General features: G+C 39.1%; 1 long non-coding RNA gene across 1 annotated transcript in view; it reads left to right on the forward strand.

The window, feature by feature from the left end:
• Positions 1-11,182, forward strand: part of LOC117199427 (uncharacterized) — a 111,467-nt gene extending 100,285 nt beyond the window's left edge. Inside the window, exon 3 of the long non-coding RNA XR_007474407.1 lies at positions 10,923-11,182. This is a non-coding gene — a long non-coding RNA (uncharacterized LOC117199427). The remainder of the gene's footprint in view (positions 1-10,922) is intronic.
• The last annotated feature ends 8,466 nt before the right edge of the window (positions 11,183-19,648 follow it).

Below are 19,648 nucleotides of genomic sequence, written 5' to 3' on the forward strand. Positions count from 1 at the left end.
TGAATTTTGTCAAAAGCTTTCTCTGCATCTATTGAGATGACTATATGGTTTTTCTCCTTCAATTTGTTAATATGGTGTATAATGTTGATTGATTTGCGTATATTGAAGAATGCTTGCATTCCTGGAATAAACCCCACTTGATCATAGTGTATGATCCTTTTAATGTGCTGCTGGATTCTGTTTGCTACTATTTTGTTGAGGATTTTTGCATCTATGTTCATCAGTGATATTGGCCTGTAGTTTTCTTTCTTTGTGACATCCTTGTCTGGTTTTGGTATCAGGGTGATGGTGGCCTCATAGAATGAGTTTGGGAGTGTTTCTCCCTCTGCTATATTTTGGAAGATTTTGAGAAGGATAGGTGTTATCTCTTCTCTAAATGTTTGATAAAATTCGCCTGTGAAGCCATCTGGTCCTGGGCTTTTGTTTGTTGGAAGATTTTTAATCACAGTTTCAATTTCATTGCTTGTGATTAGTCTGTTCATATTTTCTATGAACAGTTTTGGCAGGTTGTGCATTTCTAAGAATTTGTCCATTTCTTCCAGGTTGTCCATTTTATTGGCATAGAATTGCTTGTAGTAATCTCTCATGATCTTTTGTACTACTGCAGAGTCAGTTGTTACTTCTCCTTTTTCATTTCTAATTCTATTGATTTGAGTTTTCTCCCGTTTTTCTTTGTTGAGTCTGGCTAATGGTTTATCAGTTTTGTTTATCTTCTCAAAGAACCAGCTTTTAGTTTTCTTGATCTTTGTTATCGTTTCCTTCATTTCTTTTTCATTTACTTCTGGTCTGATTTTTTGATTTCTTTCCTTCGGCTAACTTTTGGGTTTTTTTGTTCTTCTTTCTTTAATTGCTTTAGGTGCAAGGTTAGGTTGTTTATTCAAGATGTTTCCTGTTTCTTAAGGTAGGACTGTATTGCTATAAACTTCCCTCTTAGAACTTCTTTTGCTGTATCCCATAGAATTTGTGTTTTCATGTCTCCATTGTCATTTGTTTCTAGGTATTTTTTGATTTCCTCTGTGATTTCTTCAGTGATCACTTCGTTACTAAGTAGTGTATTGTTTAGCCTCCATGTGTCTGTATTTTTTAATGATCTTTTCCTGTAATTGATATCTAGTCTCATAGCGTTGTTGTCGGAAAAGATAATTGATACAATTTCAATTTTCTTAAACTTACCAAGGCTTGATTTGTGACCCAAAATATGATCTATCTTGGAGAATGTTCCATGAGCACATGAGAAAAATGTGTATTCTGTTGTTTTTGGATGGAATGTCCTATAAATATCAATTAAGTCCATCTTGTTTAATGTATCATTTAAAGCTTATGTCTCCTTATTTATTTTCATCTTGGATGATCTGTCCATTGGTGAAAGTGGGGAGTTAAAGTCCCCTACTATGAATGTGTTACTGTGTTACTGTCGATTTCCCCTTTTATGGCTGTTAGTATTTGCCTTATGTATTGAGGTATGTATGTTGGGTGCATAAATATTTACAATTGTTATATCTTCTTCTTGGATCGATCCCTTGATCATTATGTAGTGTCCTTCTTTGTCTCTTGTAATAGTCTTTATTTTAAAGTCTATTTTGTCTGATATGAGAATTGCTACTCCAGCTTTCTTTTGGTTTCCATTTGCATGAAATATCTTTTTCCATCCCCTCATTTTCAGTCTATATGTGTCTCTAGGTCTGAAGTGGGTCTCTTGTAGACAGCAAATATATGGGTCTTGTTTTTGTATCCATTTAGCCAATCTGTGTCTTTTGGTGGGAGCATTTAGTCCATTTACATTTAAGGTAATTATCGATATGTATGTTCCTATTCCCATTTTCTTAATTGTTTTGGGTTCGTTATTGTAGGTCTTTTCCTTCTCTTGTGTTTCTTGCCTAGAGAAGTTCCTTTAGCAGTTGTTGTAAAACTGGTTTGGTGGTGCTGAACAATCTCAGCTTTTGCTTGTCTGTAAAGGTTTTAATTTCTCCATCAAATCTGAATGAGATCCTTGCTGGGTAGAGTAATCTTAGTTGTAGGTTTTTCTCCTTCATCATTTTAATTTAGTCCTGCCAGTCCCTTCTGGCTTGCAGAGTTTCTGCTGAAAGATCAGCTGTTAACCTTATGGGAATTCCCTTGTGTATTATTTGTTGTTTTTCCCTTGCTGTTTTTAATGTGTTTTCTTTGTATTTAATTTTTGACACTTTGATTAATATGTGTCTTCACGTATTTCTCCTCAGATTTATCCTGTATGGGACTCTCTGTGCTTCCTGGACTTGATTAATTATTTCCTTTCCCATATTAGGGAAGTTTTCAACTATAATCTCTTCAAATATTTTCTCAGTCCCTTTCTTTTTCTCTTCTTCTTCTGGAACCCCTATAATTCAAATGTTGGTGCATTTGATGTTGTCCCAGAGGTCTCTGAGACTGTCCTCAGTTCTTTTCATTCTTTTTTCTTTATTCTGCTCTGCAGTAGTTATTTCCACTATTTTATCTTCCAGGTCACTTAGCCATTCTTCTGCCTCAGTTATTCTGCTATTGATCCCATCTAGAGTATTTTTCATTTCATTTATTGTGTTGTTCATTATTGTTTGTTTCATCTTTAGTTCTTCTAGGTCCTTGTTAAATGTTTCTTGCATTTTGTCTATTCTATTTCCAAGATTTTGGATCATCTTTACTATCATTATTCTGAATTCTTCAGGTAGACTGCCTATTTACTCTTCATTTGTTAGGTCTGGTGGGTTTTTATCTTGCTCCTTCATCTGCTGTGTGTTTTTCTGTCTTCTCATTTTGCTTATCTTACTGTGTTTGGGGTCTCCTTTTTGCAGGCTGCAGGTTCGTAGTTCCCATTGTTTTTGGTGTCTGTCCTCAGTGGATACGGTTGGTTAAGTGGGTTGTGTAGTCTTCCTGGTGGAGGGGACTAGTGCCTGTGTTCTGGTGGATGAGGCTGGATCTTGTCTTTCTGGTGGGCAAGTCCATGTCTGGTGGTGTGTTTTGGGGTGTCTGTGGAATTATTTTGATTTTAGGCAGCCTCTCTGCTAATGGGTGGGGTTGTGTTCCTGTCTTGCTAGTTGTTTGGCATAGGATGTTATGCACTGTAGGTTGCTGGTCGTTGAGTGAAGCTGGGTGCTGGTGTTGAGATGGAGATCTCTGGGAGATTTTCGCCATTTGATATTATGTGGAGCTGGGAGGTCTCTTGTGGACCAGTGTCCTGAAGTTGGCTCTCCCTCCTCAGAGGCACAGAACTGACTCCTGGCTGCTGCACCAAGAGCCTTTCATCTACACGGCTCAGAATAAAAGCGAGAAAAAGTAGAAAGAAAGAATTAGTAAAAGTAGAAAGAGAGAAAGAAAGAAAGAAAGAAATTAGGGAGGGATGGAGGGAGGAAGGAAGGAAGGAAAATAAGAAAGGAGATAAAATAAAATCAAATAAAGTAAGATAAAATACAATAAAGTTATTAAAATAAAAAAATAATTCTTAAGAGAAAAAAAAAAATGGACGGATAGAACCCTAGGACAAATGGTGGAAGCAAAGCTATACAGACAAAATCTCACACAGCAGCATACACATACACACTCACAAAAAGAGGAAAAGGGGAAAAAATCATAAATCTTGCTCTCAAAGTCCACCTCCTCAATTTGGGATGATTCGTTGTCTAAAGGAGGGAAGGAAGGAAAGAAAGAAAGAAGATAAAGTAAAATAAAGTTATTAAAATAAAAAATAATTATTAAGAAAAAAATTTTTTTTAATAAATGGACGGATAGAACCCTAGGACAAATGGTGAAAGCAAAGCTATACAGACAAAATCTCACACAGAAGCATACACATACACACTCACAAAAAGAGGAAAAAGGGAAAAAATAATAAATGTTGCTTTCAAAGTCCACCTCCTTAATTTGGGATGATTCTTTGTCTATTCATGTATTCCACAGATGCATGGTACATCAAATTGATTGTGGAGCTTTTTCCGCGGCTTCTGAGGCTGCTGGGAGAGATATCCCTTTCTCCTCTTTGTTCTCACAGCTCCCAGGGGCTCAGCTTTGGATTTGGCCCCGCCTCTGCGTGTAGGTCGCTGGAGGGCGTCTGTTCTTCCCTCAGACAGGACGTGGTTAAAGGAGGCGCTGATTCGGGGGCTCTGGCTCACTCAAGCCAGGGGGAGGGAGGGGCACGGAGTGCGGGGTGAGCCTGCGGCGGCAGAGGACTGTGTGACGTTGCACCAGCCTGAGGCGCGCCGCGCGTTCTCCCGGAGGAGTTGACCCTGGATCCCGGGACACTGGCAGTGGCGGGCTGCACAGGCTCCCCGGAAGCGGGGTGTGGATAGTGACCTGTGCTCGCACACAGGCTTCTTGGTGGCGGCAGCAGCAGCCTTAGCGTCTCATGCCCGTCTTTGGGGTCCGTGCTTTTAGCTGCGGCTGGCGCCCGTCTCTGGAGCTCCTTTAAGCAGCGCTCTTAATCCCCTCTCCTCACGCACCAGGAAACAAAGAGGTAAGAAAAAGTCTCTTGCCTCTTCGGCAGGTCCAGACTTTTTCCCGGACTCACTCCCGGCCAGCTGTGGCCCACTAACTCCCTGCAGGCTGTGTTCACGCTACCAAACCTAGTCCTCTCCCGGCGCTCCGACCGAAGCCCGAGCCTCAACTCCCAGCCCCGCCCGCCCCGGCGGGGGAGCAGACAAGCCTCTCGGGCTGGTGAGTGCCGGTCGGCCCTGATCCTCTGTGCGGGAATCTCTCCGCTTTGCTCTCCGCACCCCTGTGGCTGCGCTGTCCTTCGTGGCCCCGAAGCTTCCCCCTCCGCCATCCGCAGTCTCCACCTGCGAAGGGGCTTCCTAGTGTGTGGAAACATTTCCTCCTTCACAGCTCCCTCCCACTGGTGCAGGTCCCATCCCTATTCTTTTGTCTCTGTTTATTCTTTTTTCTTTTGCCCTACCCAGGTATGTGGGGGGGTTTCTTGCCTTTTGGGAGGTCTGAGGTCTTCTGCCAGCATTCAGTAGGTGTTCTGTAGGAGTTGTTCCACGTGTAGATGTATTTCTGGTGTATCAGTGGGGAGGAAGGTGATCTCCGTGTCTTACTCTTCCGCCATCTTCCCGGAAGCCCTATTCACTACTTCTTATAAATACATCACTACATGTAAAATATAAGAATTTCCACTTACTTTGGATTTAATTTGCTTTTCTTTTTCTAGCTTTTTAAAGTGGAAGCTTAGATAACTGTTTCAAAGCCCATCTTCTTTGCTAATATAAGCATTGAAACCTATACATTCCCCTCAAAGAACTGCTTTAGCTGCATCTTGCAAAATTTCATATGCCTTATTTTCATAAGTATTCAGTTTTAAATATTTTAGAATTTCTATTTCTCATACACTTCTCTATGGTTGTCTTGCATATCTGTACATCTTGGATATAGAAGCATTGGCAGGATGTCTGAACAGCAATTAGCCTTAGAAAATAGAGATAGCATCTCTCTGCAGCAGAGGAAACGTTTGTTGTCTAATATAGTAAAAATAACTCCCTCTGAGGAAAAGTTGGACAGGTTTGCTTGCAGGGTTTTCTAAGCTCAGGGTTCCTCAAGTATCACACAAAATCACTGTGTGTATAGCATCCATTTGGGCTGTTCCACATTTCCCCCATGGGACTGGAGGGACAAGGGGTGCATAGGTGAATGGGAAGTTCATGCTGCTTGTTATTCCTTTGTCTCTAACTGAGGAGTATTGTGTCTTCTGCCATCATGCATGAAACTGTGGCAGGCTAACTTGTTAGCTTGCAAGTAGAATAAAAGCTCAGACCCTTCACAGGTTTTCACAATTTCCCTTGAGATTCTTTCTTTGACTCATGCATTAGTTAGAAGTATTTGTTTAATTTCCAAATATTTGGTACATTTTTTTGATCTCTTAATCCTATTGATTTCTAATTTAATTCTGTTGTGGTTAGAGAACATACTGATATGATTTCAACCCTTTTAACCCATTGAGACATTTTATGTCCTAGCATATTGTATCCAAGTGAGTGTTTCATATGCACATAAATAAGATATATTTTGCAGTTTATGGTTGTCATATTTATTGTTAATCAGTCAATTGTTAATTTGTTTAAATCTTCTGGTGTTTTATCAAGTTATATAATTGTCATATCAATTATAGAAAAAGTGTTAAATTCTCCAGCCACGATCATAGATTTGTCTATTTTTCCCTTTAGTTCTGTCAGTATTTTTTTCATATACTTTGAAGGTCTATTAAGTGCATATATATTTAGGATATTATGTCTTCCTGATGAATTGACCATTTAATCATTGTGAAATGTCCTTCATTCTCTTTGGTAATTTTCTTTGTTTTGAGGTTACTTTGATAGGAATATAGTCACAACAATTTTCTCAGGTTTATTATTTGCATTGAATATCTGTTTACATCTTACCACTTACAAATAATCTGTGGTTTTGCGTATAAAGTATGTCACTTCTAGATAGAATAGGGTTGGGTGTTGCATTTTATATCTTGTCTGACTATTACTGCATTTTACTTGGAAGGTTCAGTACATTTACATTAAATGTAATTACTGATATGATTGGGTTTAAGTGTATCAGCTTGCTGTTTGCTTTTCTAGTTATTGCAACTGGTTTTGTATATTTGTTGTTCTTCCTTCTTTCCTTCATATGGATTAATCAAATATTTTCTAGTGTTTCATTTTATCTGTTGATATTTTAGCAAAACCTCACTGTATGTTCTAAGTGTTAGTATATACATACTTATTGCAGTCTACTTAGAGTAAATATTGTACCACTACCTATAAAACACAAGAACTTTCCAACAGTAAAACTCTATTCCTTTTTTATTGTCCTTTATGCTATTGTGGCATATATTATGCATCTGTGCACATAATAAATGATATAATACAATGTTATTCTTTTTGGTTTAAACAGTCAATTATTTAAAAAATTATTTTTAAAACTAACACACAGTAGAATTGATACTTTTTCATACATTTTATTATGTTTTTAATTTAAAATTTTTGTACTGAGGTATAGTTGATGTATATTATATTAGTTACAGGTGTACAATATGGTGATTCATAATTTTTAAAGGTTATGCTCCATTTATAGTTATTATAAAATATTGGCTATATTCCCTGTGTTGTACAATATATTCTTGTGGCTTATTTTATACACAATAGTTTGTACCTTTTAATCCCCTGCACCTATATTGTCCCTCTCCCCTTCCCTCCCCCAACTGGTAACCACTGATTTGTTTTCTGTATCTGTGAGTCTGTCTCTTTTTTGTTATATTCACTATTTTGTTTTCTTTTTTAGATTCTACATATAAGTGATATCATATAGTATTTATCTTTCTCTGTCGGACATTTCAATTAGCATAATATCCTCCAAGTCCATCCATGTTGTTGCAAATGGTAAAATTTCATTCTTTTTTATGGCTGAGTAGTATTCCATTGCATATGTATACCACATTTTCTTTATCCATTCATCTGTTGATGGACTTAAGTTGCTTCCATATCTTGGCAACTGTAAATAATTCTGCTATGAAAATTGGGGTGCATGTATCTTTTTGAATGAGTGTTTTAGTTTTTTTTCAAATATATATCCAGGAGTGGAATTGCTGGGTCATATGGTAGCTCTATTTTTGTTTTTTTGAGAAACCTCCATCATATTTTCCACAGTGCTGCACCAATTTACTTTCCCACCAACGGTGTAGGAGGGTTTCCCTTTACTAACATTTGTTATCTGTGTTCTTTTTGATGATAGCCATTCTGATATGTGTGAGGTGATATGTCTTTGTGGTTTTAATTTGCATCTATCTGATGATTAAAGATGTTGAGCATCTTTTCATATGCCTGTTGGCTACCTGTATGTCTTTGGAAAAGTGTCTTCTCCCCATGTTTTTAACCGGGTTGTTTATTTTTTTGATGTTGAGTTGTGTGAGCTGTTAAAGTATTTTGGATTATTAACCCCTTATCTGTCATACCATTTGCAAATATGTTCTCCCATTCAGTAGGTTGTCTTTTTGTTTTGTTGATGGTTTCCTTTGCTGTGCAAAAGATTTTAAGTTTAGTTTTAGGTTCTATTTGCTTTCTTTTTGCTTTTATTTCCTTGCTTTAGGAGGCAAATCCAAAAAATATTGCTATGATTTATTTCAAAGAGTGTTCTGTCTATGTTTTCTTCTAGGATTTTTATGGTTTCCAGTCTTATGTTTAGGTCTTCAATCGATTCTGCGTTTATTTTTGTGTGTGGTGTTAGAGAATGTTGTAATTTCATTCTCTTACATGTAACTGTCCAGTTTTCCCAGCACTACTTATTGAAGAGACTGTATTTTCTCCATTGTATATTCTTGCCTCCTTTGGAATTGACACATTCTTTTGGTGTACAGATCTACCAGTGTTAACACCACTGCAGATTTGTGTATCCATCACCATGGTCAAGATTCAAAATAGTTCCAAAAACTTTCCTTGTGTTGTTCCTTTACAGTCATACCCTCCCCATCCCTAACCCTTGGCAACTACTGATTTGTCTCTATCACTATAGTTTTGCCTTTTGGTGGCTATCCTATACATGAACTCTGTAGTATGTGACCTTTTGATACTGGCTTCTTTCACTCAGCATTCAAATTGTTGTATGCATCAATAGTTTGTTACTTTTATTGCTAAGTAGTATTCAATTATATGAATGTGCCACAGTTTTCATATCCATTCATATTCACATAGAGGGTTCTGGGTATATGGGGGCCAAGCTAGGAGAAAGATCTGAGCATGAGGGGCAGTAATACACAAGCTTCATTAGGTGGTGCTTTAACAAGTTTGCATGAGATAGTCTCACAACATGAGACTGTCCAGAAGCTTATGGTGAGGGCCACCATCTAGAAAGTGAGGAGGGCAAGAGAACTCCCAGGGGAGAAGGGGCCAGAGAGAGGACTTAACGTGTCTAGATAAAGTTGCTCAGCAGCATGGCAGGGAGTCTCTGAGTCAGAGAACCCAGAAGGGCAGGAGCAGCCTGGGCCTCATGAAGGGCACTGTCATATTAATCGTTAACATCCGTTGGGTGAGGTTTTGTAGGGTATTCAAAGCAGACTCTAAGTGGCTAAGAATTTGCTTGTTTGAGGTTTTTTTTTTTTTTTTTTTTTTTTTTTTTTTTTTTTGCGGTACGCGGGCCTCTCACTGTTGTGGCTTCTCCCTTTGCGGAGCACAGGCTGCGGACGCGCCGGCTCAGCGGCCATGGCTCACGGGACCAGCCGCTCCGCGGCATGTGGGATCTTCCCGGACCAGGGCACGAACCCGTGTCCCCTGCATCGGCAGGCGGACTGTCAACCACTGCGCAACCAGGGAAGCCCTGTTTGAGGTATTTTTAAAATAATTGGATGTGTATACATTTGAGTTTGGTGCAGGTAGGCTTTTGAACTAACTGGTCTCAACCTTCAATAAGGAAATAAACAACCTAGGGCCCCAACCTTTTTGGCACCAGGACCGGTTTCGTAGAAGACAGGTTTTCCACTGACTGGGGCAGGGGCATGGTTTCAGGATGATTCACGTGCATTACATTTATTGTGCACATTATTTCTATTATTGTTACATTGTAATATATAATGAAATAATTGTACAACTCACCATAATACAGAATCAGTGGGAGCCCTGAGCTTGTTTTCACTTGTCACTTACTGATAGGGTTTTGGTATGAGTCTGCAAGCAATTGATTTATTATGGTCTCTATTCAGTCAAACCTCTCTGCTAATGATTATCTGTATTTGCAGCCACTCCCCAGTGCTAGCATCACTGCCTCAGCTCCACCTCAGATCATCAGGCATTAGATTCTCACAAGCAGTGCGCAACCTAGATCCCTTGCATGCATGCAGAGTTCACAGTAGGGGTTTGCGCTCCTATGAGAATCTAATGTGCCGCTGATCTGACAGGAGGTGGAGCTCAGGCGGTAATGCGAGTGATGGGGAGCAGCTGTAAATACAGATGAAGCTTTGCTCGCTCACCTGCCTACTGTTCACCTCTTGTTGTGTGGCATGGTTCCTAACAAGCCATGGACCAGTAGCGGTCCGTGGCCCGGGGGTTGGGGACCCCTGACCTAGGGGACAAAATGCAGAGGCCATCTTTGGCTCATTTATATAACAATTCATCCATTGAAGGATATTTCCAGTTAGTAATTGTGACTAGAGCTTCTATAAACATTTGTATACAGATTTTTGTATGAACATAAATTTCCATTTTTCTAGAGTAAATACCTAGCCATAGAATTGAAGAGTCATATGATAAATGTATGTTTAGCTCAACAAGAAACTGACAGACTGTTTTCCAGAGTAGCTGTACCATTTTGCATTTCCGCAAGCAATATTTAAATATACTGATTGCTCTGTATCTTTGCATTACTTGGTGTTGTCATTATTTTTTATTTAACTATTTTAATAGGTTTGCAGTGGTACCTCATCATGGTTTTGACTTGCAATTCCTAATGGCTAATGACGTTGAACATCTTTTCACGTACTTGTTTGCCTTCCTTAAATCCTCTTTGGTATGGTGTTTGTTCAAGTTTCCACCAATTTTTAAATAGAGTTGTTTTCTTATTGATGAACTTTGAGATTTCTTTATATATTCTGGATATATGTTCTTGGTTGAACATGTAACTTGCAAATATTTCCCCCACTACTTAGCCTTTTTTTCCCATTCTCTTAATAGTATCCTTTTCAGAGTTAAAATATTTTTTTGAATTTTGAAGACGTTCAATCTGTCAAAAAATGATTTTTCAGTGCAGGTATTTTGTAGCTCTGTTGTTAGGTTCATGCACATTTGGATATTTATGGCTTCTTGGTAAATTGACCCTTTTATGATTCTATAATGTCCCTCTATCATTATATAAAGACTTGGTGATTTACTTTGATCTGAATTCTACCTTGTTTGATATTAATATACTCACTCCAGCTTTCTTTCTTTTTCTTTTTTTTTTTGCAGTATGCGGGCCTCACTGTTGTGGCCTCTCCCGTTGCGGAGCACAGGCTCCGGACACGCAGGCTCAGCGGCCATGGCTCACGGGCCCACCCGTTCCGCGGCATGTGGGATCTTCCCAGACCGGGGCACGAACCCGTGTACCCTGCATCGGCAGGCAGACTCCCAACCACTGTGCCACCAGGGAAGCCCACTTTCTTTTGATTAGTGTTTGCTCTGTATATCTTTTTCCATTATTTAACTTTTAAAATTTATTTATTTTTGGCTGTGTTGTGTCTTCATTGCTGCATGTGGGCTTTCTCTAGTTGTGGCGAGTGGGGGCTTCTCTTTGTTGTGGAATGTGGGCTCTAGGTGCATGGGCTTCAGTAGTTGTGGCATGCAGGCTCAGTAGTTGTGGTGAATGGGATTAGTTGCTCCATGGCATGTGGGATCTTCCCAGACCAGGGCTCACACCCGTGTCCCCTGCATTGGCAGGTGGATTCTTAACCACTGCACCACCAGGGAAGTCCTCCATTATTTAACTTTTAATGTACTGATGATATCATTATGTTTGAAGGAAGATCCTTATAGATAACATATAATTGGATTATATATTTTTAAAAAATGCATTCTGACAATCTGTCTTTTATTTGGTATGCTTAGATCATTTACCTTTAATGTTAACTATTCATATGTTTGAATTTAGGTCTATCATTTTATTCTTTGTTTTTTGTTTGTTCCCTCTGTTTATCTTCCCTGTGTTTCCCCTTTCCTGTCTTCTTTTTGGTTATTTAAACAATTTTTATTCTATTTTTTGTATTGTATTTTTGACTATATCTTGTATTTTTTTTAATGTGGTAGCTCTAGGGATTACAATATACGTTTAATTTTTCACAATCTATGTAGACTCAATATTTTAACACTTCATTTGGAATGTATAAATCTTACTACTATATAGGTCTCTTCATCTCCTTTATGTTGTAGTTTTCTTATGTTTCTTGTGTTTCTACACTCTTTGAAAACTCCATTATAAAATGTTGTTTTATCTTCAACCATAAAACTTATTTTAGAGAACTCAAGAGAATATGTTACCCTACTTCTTCAGATATTTTCAATTTCTGTTGCTCTTCTTTATGCTCTTTGAAATTTCTTTCTGGTAACATTTTCTTTATGTCTGATGAACTTACTTTACCAATTCTCTTAGAGTAGATCTGCTGGCAATGAATTCTCTTAGTTTTCCTTCAACTGAGAATGTCTTTATTTCACCCTTTTTTGAGATATAATTCACATATCACAAAATTCACCTTTTAAAACCTTTTAAAAATTTTGGTGGTTTTTAGTGTGCTTACAAAGTTGTGCAACCACCACCACTGTCTGATTCTAGAACAGTTTTATTGCCCAAAATAAGCCCTGTACACATTAGCAGTCACTCCCCACTCCCCTCTGCCCCCAGCCCTTGGCAACTAGTAATCTACTTTCTGTCTCTATCAACTTGCCTATTCTGAATAGCTCATATAAATGAAATCATAGACCATGTAATCTTTTCTACCTGGCTTCTTTCACTTCACAAAATGTCTTTTACGTTCATCTATATTGTAGCATGTATCAGTATTTAATTACTTTTTATGGCTGAATAATATTTTATTGTACAGATGTAACACATTTTGTTTTGATCCGTTTATCAACTGATGGACAGTTGGGTTGTTTCTACTTTTTGGCTATTATGAATAATGCTGCTGTGAATATTCATGTACAGGTTTTTATGTGGCCATATGTTTTCAGTTCTCTTTCAGTTTTATGTGGACATATGTTTTATGTGGACATATGTTTTCAGTTCTCTCTTGGGTATATATGTAGGAGTGGAATTACTGGGTCATATGGCAACTCTATGTTTAACATTTTGAGAACTGACAAACTGTTTTCCAAAGTAGCTGCAAGATTTTACATTCCTTCAAGCAATGTATGAATGATCAAATTCCCCACATTCACCAACATTTGTAATTGTCTGTCTTTTTTATTACAGCCAGCCTAGTGGGTGTGAGTTGGTATCTCACTGTGGTTTTCATTTGCATTTCCTTAATGACTAACACTGCTGAGCATCTTTTCACATTCATCTTCATTTCTGAAAGATATTTTTCCTGGATATAGAATTGATGGTTAACAGTTCTCTTATTTCAGCCTTCATGAGATGAGATGAGAAATTCACTGTTGTTTGTATTGTTTTCCCTTTTTAAGTGATGCATCATTTTTCTCTGACTGCTTTAAGTATTTTTTCTTTGTCTCTAGTTTTCAAAGTTTAATTGTGATGTGTGTGTGTGTGTGTGTGTGTGTGTGTGTGTGTGTGTGTGTGTGCATCAGTTTGAGTTTTCACTGTTTGGGGTTCTCTTAGATTCTTGGATCTGCAGGTTTATGGGTTTTGTTTTTTGCCAATTGGGGGAATTTCTATTCATTATTTCTTTAAATATTTTTTTCTGCACTGAGTGCTACATCCTCTTCTTCTAAGACTTAGATAACAAATCCTAGACCTTTTATTTTTGTCCCTCATGTTCCTTAGACTCTGTGAGTTTTTAAAATCAATATTTTTTCTCTGTTGTTCAAACTAGATTCTATTGATCTAGCTTCAAATTCACAGATTCTTTTCTCTGTCATCTCCATTATGCTTTTGAACATATCCAATGAGTTTTAAATTTTCATGTATATATTAGTTCTAAAATTTCTATTTGGTTCTTTTTTGTTTCTTATATATTACTATATATGTTTTCTTTTATTTTTGATTGAGACTTTTGTATCTTTTTAAGAGTATTTGCCCTTACTAGTGTGATCATTATCAAAGTCTTTGTCAGATAAATTTAACTTCTGTGTTGGAACATTTCATTGTTGAGTGACTTCCAACATCTCACTGTTGGCATCTGTTTATTGCCTTTTCCTATGTGATTTGAGATTTCCCTGGTTCTTCATATGTCATATAATTTTATATTGTATCCTGGACATTTTGAATACCGTGTTATACAACAATGGCCTTGTTTATACGTTATGGAGGACATTGATCTTTTTGTTTTAGCAGGCAATCAACCTGATTGGGTTTTGGGTATAAATTCTGAATAGCCTTCTATGGGATGTGGTTTCAGTATTAGTTCCAAAGCTTTTGTAGTCTTATTAGGATTTGTCCCACATGTGTGCCACCCAGTGGCAGTCTGGGATATGGGGAGTGTTCTCTGTTAGTCTTGGTGGGCTGTTTAGAATCAGAATCATGCATGCATAGCTTATGATCCCAGGAGTTCATAAACAACTTAATGACAGTTTCCCAAGCTCCTCCCACTCCACAATCTCTCTGGTACCTTTTAGTTCTCTGGGACACTCCTGTTTACTCCTCCAGCCAGAAATCTAGATTTTTATTTACCTTGCTTTCACACTCACTTTCTGAAACTATGTCCATGACTAAGGTCAACCAGTTGGGGAGAGAGAGGGAAAAAAAATAAGAGGGATATGCACCACCTTCTTGGGAATACAACTCTTCTGCTTGTGTAGGAAGGCTCTTCTTTCTCAGAGTTGCAAGCTCCTGAGAGTCCTGGCTGCAACTGCCTTCATACTAGGAGACACGTTTCCTTCCTTTGAGCCTGAACCAGGGGCTTTTCTTTGTGCTCTTTCTGTCCATCCTACTTCTACTTCTAGATTTCACGTTGCCTTGAGTTTAGGCCAGGAGATACCAGAGAGAAAAATATTTATGAATGAAATATTGAATAAAAACTGAGACACTTAACACCTTATGTTAAACATGACTTTAGTAAAAATGCTTTAAAACTTTCATCATTAAGTATGATGGTACCGTAGCTTTTAAAGTAAATACTTTAATCAAGGCATTATTCCTAGTTTGCTCATAGTTAAGAGATGTTTTATCATGTGTATAGGCTGAATTCTATTGAATGCTTTTCTTTTAACCTATTGAGATAATGATATAATTTTCTTATTTGTTAATGTGGTGAGTTATTTTAATAGATTTTTTGAGTTGAGCCCTTTTGTATTCCTGGGAAAAAGATACTCTTAAATTAGACATAGATGGGATGATAAAATTTATTCCAAATTTTACATAAAAATGAATGAACTAAACATGATGGTTAATTTTGAGTGTCAACTTGACTGGATCACAGAGTGCCCACATATTTGGCTAAACATTACATATTCTGAGTGTGTCTGTGAGAGTGTTTCCAAATGAAATTATCATTTTAATTGGCAGACTTAGTAAAGTAGTTTGTCCTTCCCACTGTGGGTGGGCATCACCCAACCACTGAAAGCCTAAACAGAACAAAATGGCAGAGGAAGGAAGAATTCAGTTCTTCCTGCCTGAGTGCTGAGCTGGGACATTGATCTCTTCCTGCCCTCAGCACTCCTAGTTCTCAGGCCTTCAGACCTGAACTGGAATCTACATCATTGGTTCCCCTGGTTCTTATGTCTTTGTACTCAGACTGAATTACACTGCTAGCTTTCCTGGGTTTGGGTCTCCTCCTTGCAGATTGCAAATCGTGGGACTTCTCAGTCTCCATAATTGTGTGAACCAATTCCTTATGCCTCTCTCTTTCTCTTTCTATATATGTAACAAAGAAGAACAAACCTGAAATACACATGACAGCCTATTCTCAAGGCTCTGCCTCCCAGGCTTAACCTTAAAGTTGTAACACTCTTCATTCATATACAGACTAAAAAGTTGTGGAACAGAGAATATCATTTGTCATGTTGGAGGTTTACAGGAACATTGTGACCTGACCTATGTGGACAGGTGCAAGAACAAAGGAGTGAAAAAACCAAGAAGTTTGCAACAACCAGCCACGCTTCCTCCCCTCTTAGTGCAAAAGAAGCCTGGATTCTAACTGTAAGATGGTTCTTTGGGACACTAGTCCACCATCTTCTTGGTTTGCTGGATTTCTGAATAAAGTCTCTATTCCTTGCCCCAGCACCTTGTCTCTTGATTTATTAGCCTGTCATGTGGTGAGCAGTATGAGCTTCGACTAGGTGACACACACACACACAATTTGTTCTGTTTCTCTAGAGGATATTGACTAATACAGCCAGTATCACATTGGTGGTCTTGGTGTATTAAATTTTTTAGTTCGGAGGGTTTTACAATTATATTTTTCACAGCTTTCATTAGTTGTGTTTTTACTGGAGCTTTAAATACAAAATGTTGCTTTTAATGTGAAACTCAAATCAAACCCTATCTTTTCCCTAAGATTGGTTAGAAGACATGAAACTGGGCTGCTCTTCATGTTGCTGGACATCTAACCAAGATAGGCAGCTGTCAATAAGGGACAAGGTCTTAAAAAGGCACCCAAGAGACCTCTGTTTTTGGCTATGACAGAATAACTAGTACTAAAGTTGCCCTCCCACCAAAAACTACTATAAAATTGGACAAAACATATGGAGCAACTGCTTTCAGGCACTGAACAACACAGAGTACATATGTAACCAAGCAGGACCCTATGGGGCGTTCCTGGGACAGACCCCTCCCTCATATCCTCTGCTTTAGCTCCTCTCCGAAGTACCCAGATAATAGTATCTGATGCATATTTCCTGAGTTTTTCCGATGCTAGAACCAGCACCAAATGGAAGAAATTAACTACTTGATAATCTGAGCACATAGACCCCAGACCTTCTGATGCCTAAGGATTGATCACCTTCAACAAATCAGAGAATTGTGCACGAGCTGATCACTTACCCTGGGATGCCCCTCCCCGATCTTGCCTTTAAAAGTGCTTTGCCAAAACCCTTCATGATGGTCGGGGCCTTTTTGAGCACGAGCCGCCTGTGCTCCTTTCTTGGCCCAGCAACAAACCTTTCTCTGCTTCAAACTCAGATGTTTCAGTTTGTTTGGACTCACTGTGCATTGAGCACACAGACTTGCATTTGGCAACACAGAACTGTGATCTTTGAGAGAAGGGAAACACACAAGTTGTGCACAAAGAGTGACCCAGCTTTCTTCCTCAGGGCCTTTCTTGCTGCAATACAGTAAAGTGGAGCCCAAGGAAAAGCAGTGATCTTAGCTGAGGATACAGAGATCAGAGTTCTGGACTATTGAAGTCCTTGAAATTTATAAGGGAAGGTACAAGAGAAGAGGGAGCTGAGCAGATGGGGGCCATGGAAGTTTAGGAATTTGTGACTCCTTGGCAGATGCTGGGCTCTTGGCAACAGGGACATTTAGTCCTATCTTTGCTGTCCTCTGAAGTTTCCCAACCAACCATCAGCTAAATTTTCTGGTCCTCCATGGGGCAGGCCATGCTGGGACCTTCCTTCTACCCTTCACAGAAGGCTTACTCAAGTTCTCCCCAGTCTGCTTAACCATCCAGTTCGTAGTGATGCTTCCTGAGAGGTGATCTTCTTTGATGCTCTCATAGTCTTCCTGTTACGCTTTTATTTTTTAACCAAAATTATCTGAGCTATTAGTTTCCTTAATGAGACTTTGTCACCATCTTGCCTGAAAGAGCATCTCTCTGTCCACTTACCCTGTTTTGTTTGTCTTCATGGCACTTATCAATATCTGACATTGTATTATATGTTTACATAATTTTTTATTATCTATTTCCCTAAATAGAATTAAGTTCCGCAAGTGTAGAGTTTTTGTTCTAGTACCTTGTGTTACAATAGAGCCAAAACAGACATCCAGAACAAATAAATGTCCTTGTTGCTTAAGCCAGTTTTATTTGGATTTTTGGTTTCTTTCCATGAAAAGAGTAATCACTGATGCAATCAGCAAAAACTAGGCAGAGGAGACCCCGGCCTTCATGCAAAATGGGGGATGTAGATTTTGGGGGGAGGAGTCTCTTGTCTAATTCTACACACCAGATGTATTTAAACCTTAACTCTAACCTAGCTCTGAACTCTTTCTTCCTCTCTTCTCCCCCAACATGCTAGGATCATAGAATTTTAGAACTAGGAAGAAGTTGGAATGTATGGAGAATCACTTGCTTGTATGACAAATGATGAAACCAAAGTGTTGTGATTTCAGGTGGTATACCCTGAGTTTCATACCCAATGGCAAAACTGGGACTGCCCCTTCTACTATAGCACCTGGACTTGATACTCTTTCTACAGAAGTGATCTAGCTGAGTGTGTTTTGCTGCTAATTCTATACCAGACTCCTGCTATCAGCCTGATTGCTTTCTGAGCATATGAGAGAGAAAAGTATGTGAGACACAGAGTCTGCCTAGTAAGAATCTGACTTACATTTTCCAACAGGAGGTCAAGGACTGCTGGAGGGAAGACCACCACCTGGTGAGCCTTCTCTTTGACCTCTGTGTCCAACTGGTCTCTCTCATCCAGTTAATCAGTTATGTGGATGGGCACTCATGGCTTCAAATGGGATATTTCGAAGTTTCCTGACACCTCTTGAATTTCTTGGCATGAAGAATGAATTAGATTACTGGGATAATGAACCATTTAATGACTTGTGTGTTGATTTATCAGACAGTGCTGGAGAGGCCAATTTAAAAATACAAAGTCATAAGTCACCCAGTCAGGGTGTGTGGTAGGCTAGAGGCTTGGCTCCCGGCTGGGTATTGCTGTGTTAATCATGATGACGCCGGGCCTAGCAGGAAGTGCAAGGATGTACATGCTGGGCCCTCTTCCTCTGGTGAGGTCATTCATTTAAGCAACAATCATGTTTTTTACCATGTGCTGGGTGCTGGGGAGAGAAAATAACCTAAAAAGTCAGACTGTCTCCTTCTCATTAGGCTAAGGGAGCCTAAGCTTGGATCTCCTGGGATTCTTGGGGAAGAGTTAAAGCCAGGGAAGGGGGAGCTACTTGTGCTACAGGCAGCTGGGAGCTGCCAATGGAAGTGTCTCTGTACTTTGCAGGCAAAGCAGTCCTGGCATCATCAAGACCCATGACTGACCTGGCTATGTCAGCCCCTTCCTCCACACTGAGAGATTCACATTCCACCAAGTGGTGCGAGCTCTTATTTTATAGTTGAAGGAACCACCTCTGAAATAAAAAGACAGGGAAATTCTTGAACTTAAGTAGTGTTAATATAGGTTCCATGCTCTTATTACGTGCATTGATGAAGCAGGTACTAGTCTAATTAATGATTAATGATAAAGAAACGGAGGCTCGAGAATTTATGAAAATCCCTGTTGGCCACACAGTTCAGAGGGGGTGGAACTGGATTTAACTATGACCACCTGACATGGGAAACTGGGACTTAACCACAATGCTGGCTGCCTCCCTTTCTAGAAAAGGACTTTCATTCAAAGAGAATAAGTCATATCTGCTTTTTTAACAGAAATAATGTTAAAGGAGATGTGCTGGTAGCCCAGACCTGCTTTAAAAAAGAGAAACAGCCACAGCATTTCTAGTCAATGAATGAAAGGTGAGGCGTGAGCAACAAGAAAGCGTCAGCAAGGCCTGTGATGAGCCAGCCACTGTTAGACACTCCAAATGCATCATCTTCTTCTATGGGAGAGATTTTCCTTCTTTAAAAATGTGATACCCCTCCTTGATGAGCACACTCTCCCATCCCCACCCCTACTCTTCAATCTGGCTTCTCTCTGCAACACTGTGCATGTTGAGGGCCCCCAATTACTTCCATGCTGCTGCTGGCAATGCACACACTTCAGACGTAGTCTTATTTGATCTCTCAGCAGCTGTCAACAATAGGCCACTCATTTATTCGTGAAAAGTGATGTTCCCTTGACACCATTCTCATCTGATTCTCCTCATACCCCCTGGCCATCTCTTTCAGTCTCTTTCACTGGATCTTCTACTT

This window comes from Orcinus orca, chromosome 20, assembly GCF_937001465.1.
Source record: "Orcinus orca chromosome 20, mOrcOrc1.1, whole genome shotgun sequence".
Lineage (NCBI taxonomy): Eukaryota > Metazoa > Chordata > Mammalia > Artiodactyla > Delphinidae > Orcinus > Orcinus orca.